General features: G+C 37.7%; 1 non-coding gene and 1 pseudogene across 1 annotated transcript; both read right to left on the minus strand.

Moving 5' to 3' along the window:
• Positions 1–2,170: 2,170 nt before the first annotated feature.
• Positions 2,171–2,277, minus strand: LOC117029512 (U6 spliceosomal RNA). Its single transcript, XR_004424249.1, has one exon. It is a non-coding gene; the product is annotated as a U6 spliceosomal RNA (small nuclear RNA).
• Positions 2,278–2,975: 698 nt separating this feature from the next.
• Positions 2,976–4,029, minus strand: LOC117028577 (chromobox protein homolog 3-like; annotated as a pseudogene).
• Between the last annotated feature and the right edge of the window lie 4,147 nt (positions 4,030–8,176).

Here is an 8,176-nt window from a genome sequence, read left to right on the forward strand (position 1 = left end):
TTGTCTTACTTTCTGGCCAAAAGCTTCTTTAAGAATACTTTCTAATTCAACCCTGCATCTCCTGAAACAGTGAAACAGTGTCATTTATATTCATTTCTTTATTCAACATACATTAAGCACCTACTATGCATTGTGCTAGGTCCTGGATAAGTGGTGAAGAAAACATTTGTGGTTTCTGCCCTTACTGGATTTATAGTCTCACGAAATAACAAATACGTATTGTGATATGTTTAATAAAACTTTGAGAGAATGAATCTTACATTTTTAACTCCTCTTTCATCTTCTCTCCTCAAACTCTCCTGCCTACATTTCCTGCACCCTTTCCTCTGAAAATCGCACAGATTTCTCAAACCCAATAGCTGAATTTAATTCATATGCTGTGGACACCTATGATTGAGAAGTTTGTCCTGTGTTCAAAAAACTCAGTGAAGCACCTCTCTCCAAACCTTCTGCTGATTTTGGTGTTTATGTTAATGTTACTACCTCATCCTCATTACCCAGAGGAAATCTTGCTATTCTCTTTGATTTTTTCCTTTCTTCATATTTAATTCTTTCCATTGAAATACTTAACATTCTTGCTTAGGCCCTTTTATCTGTAGCAGAGGTTGAAAATCAGTGACCCCTGGATTCTACCTAGCCAGTAGAGGTGTTTTATTTGTTCTGAGTAATATTCTTAAAAATATGGTGCTTTTTTTCATGAAAAAAATCAGAAAATCTGGCAACAGTAAGTCCTCATTCCTCAAGAATTGGCTGGAATTTAGATGGGACATCTAAACTACCACTTTAATCTCTACCACTCCTTATATTTTTTTTGCATCTAGTCTACTTCCTCATTTATAAAACCTTCTGAGTCCTTAATTTAGGTGTTTGAGTTGAGTTTACAATCTCTGGTCTCTATGATTATAGAATGTTAGTACTGGAAGAGATAATAAGAGATCATCTTCTCTAGCAGCCTTCTTTCTCCTCTCTTCATTCTCTAAGAGATGGAGAAATTGAGGTCCAAAGAATTAATTATATATACTTGACCACTTTTATACAGCTCATGTGTAACAGGATTCTATTATATGCCATTAGACCCTTCGCTCACCTTGGTGGGTAAGTCCCCAATGCAGACCCAGCGTCCCTCAAGTTCCCCACCCAGGGCCTGTGGTTAAAACTTTTCAAGTTCAATGTCTCTATGCTTAAAACTCTTGCTTTATCAGGCCCTGATGCTGAGACCTTAATCAGGTAAGTGAGGCCATTTTCTTGTGAGGTTCTAGAAGATGTCCCCAATCTTTCTAGCCATATCCTCTAGTGCTTACCTGCATATAGCTCATATTCCTGGGATATGTCTCTCTCTCTCTCTCTCTCTCTCTCTCTCTCTCTCTCTCTCTCTCTCTCTCTCTCTCTGATCTAAAACATACCCTATATTTTCCAACCTTTTTGATTTTTTTAGTGTTATTCTCTCTACCTAGATTGTCCTTCTCCAACCTCTGCCTGACATAACTTTTTCCATCCTTTAAAGTCTACTTGAATGCTGTCTCTTCCATAAAGTTTAGTAGTTAAGATGGTCTGTATGAAAAGGGGCCACATACTAAACCTGACAAGCTGGGGGGTGCGGGGTGGCCTGCATGGCGGGCCCTACAAATTTAGAGACCGAAATTAAGCACATAGGATGGTCTGAAAATAAAAATTCCTAACTAATAAGGGTTGTGGCAGATAGTCACATCCTTGACCTGTAGCTTCCCTGACAAAGGTCAATCTTTACCTTAAGTGAGCCTGTTTATTGTGTTTTTGCATCTAAGATAACAAATCCTTGGAATGTCAGAGTAATCCCTTTTTCTGGACCCCGAAGGGAACAACCCACCATCAGCACCGGAGCAGGAAACTACAGATTCCCTCACTGTTGTCCCTTGATTACCATCTCTGTGCTGTAAAATGCTATTAACTATTCCTGTACCCGCCAATGTAACAGAAGTATCTGTCTCTCTAATTTACTTTTTTTTTTAAATTTATTTTTAATTTATTGGGGTGACAATTGTTAGTAAAATTACATAGATTTCAGGTGTGCAATTCTGTATCACATCATCCATAAATCACATTGTGTGTTCACCACCCAGAGTCAGCTCCCCTTCCATCACCATACATTTGATCCCCCTCACCCTCATCCCCCACCCCCCAACCCCTTTACAAAAATATGGAATGCTTCACGAATTTGCGTGTCATCCTTGCGCAGGGGCCATGCTAATCTTCTCTGTATCGTTCCAATTTTAGTATATGTACTGCCGAAGCGAGCACTCTAATTTACTTTTTTTTTTTTTTTTTTTGAATATAAAACTATTTATTGACCACTGTTTACCAGTATTTACAATAAAGTAAACAATATACAGCTGAATACCATTCTGATTACTACAGTTATTGTTTTTCCTGGCTTCTGCTGCACCAGTAATCCAAATACTTAGATTAAGCCTACAAGTAAGGAATGAGCTGGGATTAAGAAAAAACATGCAGGTCAAAAAGAGCTTGGATCATAAAAATTGGTTCACCCATTTATTCCAGCAGGTCCTAAACTGCCAAGTCTCTAACCTTCGTTCCATGAACGAAGTCTTACACATTCCATGAATACTGACCCTTTAGTCAATACAGCAAAAGGATTTCAACTTCTTGTAAAGGAGGAAGTCTTGCTCGCCTACTTAAAACACACCAGGATTTGCCTAGTTTTCTCATTTGGATGGGATGGTTGTTGGTAGTGATAAAATTTTCCTTTAAGGGATTTTGCAAATAAACTTGCGTTTATATGACTGTAGATATGAAGTCTGATATGGCTTCTTTTAAATCATCTAATTTTAACTGCTTACATTTCATTTGAATTGCCCAATTAGTTACAAATTATCTATGTAATTTCAAAGGTTAAAGCTTCAGGAAAAATTTCAATTTCACTTGAAGTGTTTCTAAGGTTGCTGTAAACGATGGCGTCCCAGAAACTTGGGCTCATCCATGGTCGTGAAATGCTTTTTATTGTAGTAAATGTTAAAAAAAGAAAGAAAACCATTTCTATGTATACACATCCCCAACCCCCTAAATAAACAAAAAACCCCAGAATGATCCTTAGGCATGTATGAGTTAAACACAAATTCTGACTGAGTAATGACAGTGGAGATTTCCCCCAACATTTAGAAAAGCTGTTATTTAACGCAGAGGAAAAAATATACCATGGCATCAAATGTTCTTTTCTGATAAACGAAGCAACTACAGAAAGCTTCTGTTCAAAGTAACCAGTGCTATAGATGCAAAACGACCCCCCCAACACTACTTCAAAACAAACATATCAAACTTGATTTTCATTAGAATGTTATTTCTTCACGCTAATAAATCAAAAAAACCAAGACTGAGATTTTATATATATATATAAATATATATAAAAAGCAATGCAAATAATTATTGGGCTTCGTCTTCTGGACAAGAATGCCAAGTTAGTCTCTCTTCATAAAAAGCAATTACAATTTGAGGACACTTCATATTTGCCTCTTTTGCCAGCACCAAATCTGCCTCATCTGAATCTTTCCATTTCATGAGAAACATTAATTCTCCACTGCTATCTGTGGCACCAATTATTCGTTCAGGATCAAGACCTCTGGCAAAGCCTCTTGGTTTATCAGCAGCATCTCTTTTCTTCTTTGATTTGCTGTCTTCAGACTCACTGTCAGATAAAGACTTTCTTTTGTACCATCTTTTTCTTTACCAGCTTTTTGAGAATTAAGAAATGCTTCAATTAACTCTGGACAATCTAAATTTTCTTCAGGTTCCCAAGTATTATCAGCATCTGTGAATCCCTTCCACTTCAGGAAATACTCCACCTTCCCATTCACCACACGTCGGTCCAGTACTTTTTCCACCACAAATTCTTCAGGCTCTGCCTCTTCAACTTTTTTACTTTTCCCATTCTGTTTCTTTCCCATCTTTTGCAATGTAGTTTTATTGGAGGCCATTTTTTATTGCAGACTTGAAGAGCTACTGCTTTCGCCGGGTGGCGCTTGGTGGTCCCCGGAGGGGAGGGAGAGGAAAGCTAATTTACTTTTTATCCAATCCCAGAGAGTCACCACGCCCTTTGCATTTTCCCATCTCCTTAATCTACCACAAATGGATTTCATGTAACCCCCCTCCTTTGATTCTAATGTATAAAATAAGTTGCAAAACCCACCACTTTCCGGGGCATTTTCTCAATCCACTGAGATTTTGCTTCCCTGCAATTGTCGTCAGTTTGGCCCACATAAACTCTTAAAAGCTTTCTCTTAGGCTGGATGTTTTTTTGTGGACACATATGATCTCGGATGATTTATCTAATCCGTGTAAGCCTCAGTTTCTTTGTCTGTAAAAGGGGACTAACATCCCCTTTTACAAATGGGTTGACCATGATCACACTAGTTTAAAAGTATTTCTACGAACTGTAGCAATCCCATCTCACTTTTCTTTTGCCTCAAATACTGTCTTGATTTATAGTGATTTATATTAGTTATTATTATAGTATTCATCTTACTAGTTATTAATCACGTATTATAAATATGCTATTATTAATTATATTTTTTCACAAGAGATGAGAGCAGGGACTTTGTCTTACATGTGTTTACATCTCTCAATAAGAACTTGTAATTACTGAGTCAATGAATATAAGCTTTCTGAGATGTTTCTAAATTCTATAAAAAAGAAATAAGCACAATAGTAACTGCTGGATCTCACATTATTCCTTTATGAGGACTTTGGGAGAATTTTTTCTTAGGCTTCTATACCAAAAGCACATTTCTCTTAAGCAACTTAAAAAAAATCTTATAGTCCATGTGAAACTTATTAACTACGTTTTCCCTTTGCTTTAGTTGCTAAGAACCTCAGAGCCTAATTTGTGGTGGCACCCCTCTAGCACACAGGACCTTTTGGCATGAATTTTTTGGGTATTAACATACCCCGCCTTTATTTTGTTTTCCAATTACCTTTTGTCTCTGTTTCATCCTCTAATCATTTTCTTCTATTATAGTGTATATCTCTTCCTGAGCACAGTCAGTCTTTTGTGAGAGAGGTGGGGCATCAATAAATAATATATATCTATATAATACACTTAAAAATAGTTCTTAAAGCTTGTTAAAGGATCTTATTTCTTTTAATCTCCTAGTTCACAGAGTCATCATCTACTTCAAAGCCATCAGAAGAGCACTTCCTCAACTTCCTACCTCATTTAAAAAACTTATTTACAACTTTATAAGAGCAACATTTGTCCATATAAAATATATTTATTATGTAGAATACAGATAAGCAAAAAGCAGAATAGCTAAAACAACAACAAACAACATCATCTGGTAAGAACCTACACACTACTGCTTTCACAACCTACTTTTCTCTCTTAACAATGTATTTTACATATCTTTATCATTAAATAGTCTTCTACATTATTATTTTTACTGGTTCAAAGCATCCCACTGATTATGCATCAAGGTAGTCAATTAGACTGTATGTAACTCCACATTCCCTTCCTGGAAAACCTGAGGATGCTCTTACTTAAACAAGTATGAGTGAACTTCTCTTACCTGCAACCATGTTATCTATGTCCAAGAAGTATGCGTGTAATATATTTCACCTAGCTCTTGTTGATGGACAAGCTGAATTGAACTCCACGCTGCTTAATATGTACGAGGTATGACAATTAAGTTCGCAAACTTAACTTGCGAAAAAGAAAAAAGAAAAAGTGCTACATAGCTCATTGCTGAATATCACTATGGTCACCTTCAAAGTACTCCCCTTGGGAAGCTATGCACTGATGCCAACAGCTAGTCCACCCTTCAAAGCAATTTTGGAACTCTTTATCTGGAATGGCCATCAGAGGCATTGTCGTATTACCCTTGAAGTCCTGAATGTCATCCAAATGTCTTCCTTTCAATATTTCCTTTATCTTTGGGTAGAGAAAGAAGTCATTGGGGACCAGATCAGGTGAGTAGGGAGGGTGTTCCAGTACACTTATTTTGTTTACTGGCTAAAAACTCCCTCACAGACAGTGCCGTGAGAGCTGGTACATTGTTGTGATGCAAGAGCTCCTTTGGGACCATTTTAGCGTACACCTTTCTCATGCCAAAATTTTCAGTTAAAATTTTCCTGTTTCTCCACCAATGTTTACTTGGTCTGCTATGCTTCTCACAGTCAGCCGATGATTTTGACGCACAATTCGATGAATTTTTGCAATGTTTTCGTCAGTTCTGCTCATTACTGGCCGCCCTAACCTCTCTTCATCAGTGACGCATTCTCTCCCCTCAGAAAAACATTTAATCCATTTGTACACTGCCGTTTTCTTCATGGCATTATTCCCATAAACTTGGACTAACATGTCCCTGATTTCACTTCCACTCTTGCCAAGTTTAATAAGAAATTTAATATTTGTTTGTTGCTCTAATCCAAGCTCAGACATTCTCGTGACGGCAAACAAATACGCAACAACAATAATGAACACCACTCAGCAAGACACCGCCACATGTTGACAGGAACACAGCTATGAGACACTGATATCCCAAGGTTATGAAACCTTCCTGAGCTGTTTGTACAGGGCTGCCAATGTAAGCCACGGTGGCGAGTTCATGAACTTAATTGTCAGTCCTCGTATGTGTAGTTTTGATTATTTCCCTTTGAGAACTTCCTAGAAGTATACTTACTTGGTCAAAGTATATACACATTTTAAGGATTTTGATACATAGTTTAAAATGCCTGGGGGAGGGGGAAGATGTACTAATTTCTATTCCCACCTGTAATGTCTGTTTCACTGAACCCTTGCCCAACACATATTATTTTCTTTCTAATCTTTGCCAATTTAATAGGCATTGAATATGCCATTTATATTTGTGGCTGAATATACCTATTTATTGGCAATTTTTATATATATCTTTTGATAAACTTTTGTTACTCTTTTGCCAATTTATAATAGTTTTTAAATTATTAACATCCATACCCACCTTGACATCCTCCTTCCCAGTTGTGCCTCTGAATGAAGCTACTTTATATACTTGATCTATGCATCTCAGCTCCTGATGTTTCTTTAAGGATTCATTCAGTTATCTTCTTTCTTGACAGTATCTTTAACCTCTGACTACCAGTTTCTTCTTTTGTACTAAAAACCTCACTAAATATCTTCTCCTTAAAGAAAAACCCCAACTTTTTTCACTTGCTATTCTGCTTTGGCTACTGACCTATCTCTTTTCCTTTACTGACCTATCTCTTTTCCTTTACAGCCAAACTTCTTTTTTTTTTTTTTTTAATTTATTTTTTTTAGATTTTATTGGGGAAGGGGAACAGGACTTTATTGGGAAATGGTGTGTACTTCCAGGACTTTTTTCCAAGTCAAGTTGTTGTCCTTTACAATCTTAGTTGTGGAGGGTGCAGCTCAGCTCCAGGTCCAGTTGCCGTTGCTAGTTGCAGGTGGCGCAGCCCACCATCCCTTGCGGGACTGGAGGAGTTGAACTGGCAACCTTGTAGTTGAGAGCCCACTGGCCCATGTGGGAATCGAACCGGCAGAGTTAGGAGCATGGAGCTCTAACCGCCTGAGCCACCGGGCCGGCCCTACAGCCAAACTTCTTGAAAGAATTGTCTTCACATGCTGCATCCACTTCATTTCTATTTTTTCAAGTCACTACGAACAGACTTACATTAAGATCTTCAATGCCTTCTTTCTTGCTAAGATTTTAATAACAATTATATATATGTGAAAAAGCAGGATACAAAATAGTTTTCCCCCAAATAAATTCAACTATGTAAAAAATATCGATGCAGAGAAAAAAACTAATAGGCAATACATGACAATTTTAAGTTGCTTCTGGGTAGTTAAACGGTGTTTTTTTCTTTTAAAACTTTCCCACAATTTTAAAAGCAAGAATAATTTGACATTGGAACACATTACAGTGTACGTTAGAAGTTCTCAACCTACATTTCCTAAAAGGAGGCAGACTACTAGAGAAGTCACAGAAAGGAGCTACTGGGTCACTCTTCATTTCGCCTCAAGGCTCAAAGGACTAGAGGACCCAGATCCCCAGGTCAGGCGCTTCCGCGGGACACGGCTGGAACACCTCCTGATAGGATAATCTTGTCTTAAAAGGGCCCTTAGGCCCCTTTCGCTCATCCTAAATGACCTCTAAGCCTTTCAGCCTCTCCTGCTAACGTCTCCAAACCG

The sequence above is a fragment of the Rhinolophus ferrumequinum genome, chromosome 10, assembly GCF_004115265.2.
Source record: "Rhinolophus ferrumequinum isolate MPI-CBG mRhiFer1 chromosome 10, mRhiFer1_v1.p, whole genome shotgun sequence".
In the NCBI taxonomy this organism is placed as follows: domain Eukaryota; kingdom Metazoa; phylum Chordata; class Mammalia; order Chiroptera; family Rhinolophidae; genus Rhinolophus; species Rhinolophus ferrumequinum.